This window comes from Nanorana parkeri, unplaced genomic scaffold (assembly GCF_000935625.1).
Source record: "Nanorana parkeri isolate BGI_ZX_2015 unplaced genomic scaffold, ASM93562v1 scaffold2934, whole genome shotgun sequence".
In the NCBI taxonomy this organism is placed as follows: domain Eukaryota; kingdom Metazoa; phylum Chordata; class Amphibia; order Anura; family Dicroglossidae; genus Nanorana; species Nanorana parkeri.
In genome coordinates this window covers 32,026-32,474 of record NW_017309202.1, presented here as the reverse complement: position 1 = coordinate 32,474, position 449 = coordinate 32,026, and the positions used below count along the sequence as shown (strand labels likewise).

The 449-nt window shown below is 43.9% G+C and overlaps 1 protein-coding gene across 1 annotated transcript in view; it reads left to right on the top strand.

Annotated features, from left to right (window-relative positions):
- The window catches only part of PIN1 (peptidylprolyl cis/trans isomerase, NIMA-interacting 1), a 13,533-nt gene that overhangs the window by 6,544 nt on the left and 6,540 nt on the right, over nt 1-449 (top strand). The gene's annotated exons all lie outside the window — the stretch shown is intronic.

The window sequence follows — 449 nt, the reverse complement described above, 5'->3', positions numbered from 1 at the left end:
TATATATATATATAAAAATAAATGCGTAAAACAGACTTGAGAAAGAGGTGAAAGTGGAGTTCCCCTTTAGGAATATTTGTGAATTGTTTGAGTTTCTCAGTGCGGAGCTGACTGGAGTCCTAAAACCCAATCCTACAACGGGATATAAATCTCTGAGCACAGCGTGGCCCTTCACACCGAGGGGCCGCCGCACAAATCAAATAAGAATGTTATTATCAAATCCTAAAACATGCGTCCGCACAGCAGCGCTCGCGTTCCAGAACACACGTTTTGTTTTTGTGTATTTGTTGTAAATGGTGACAACCCCGAACCTGTGTGTTGGAGTTTTCGCTGATGGTGGTCATCTAGCCTGAGGTTCAGGGGTGTAGGCGATGTCAACTTTCCCCACCTTCTATTTCAGTACATTATATGACCAAATGTTTGTAGACACCGGACTCTCACACCTGTGG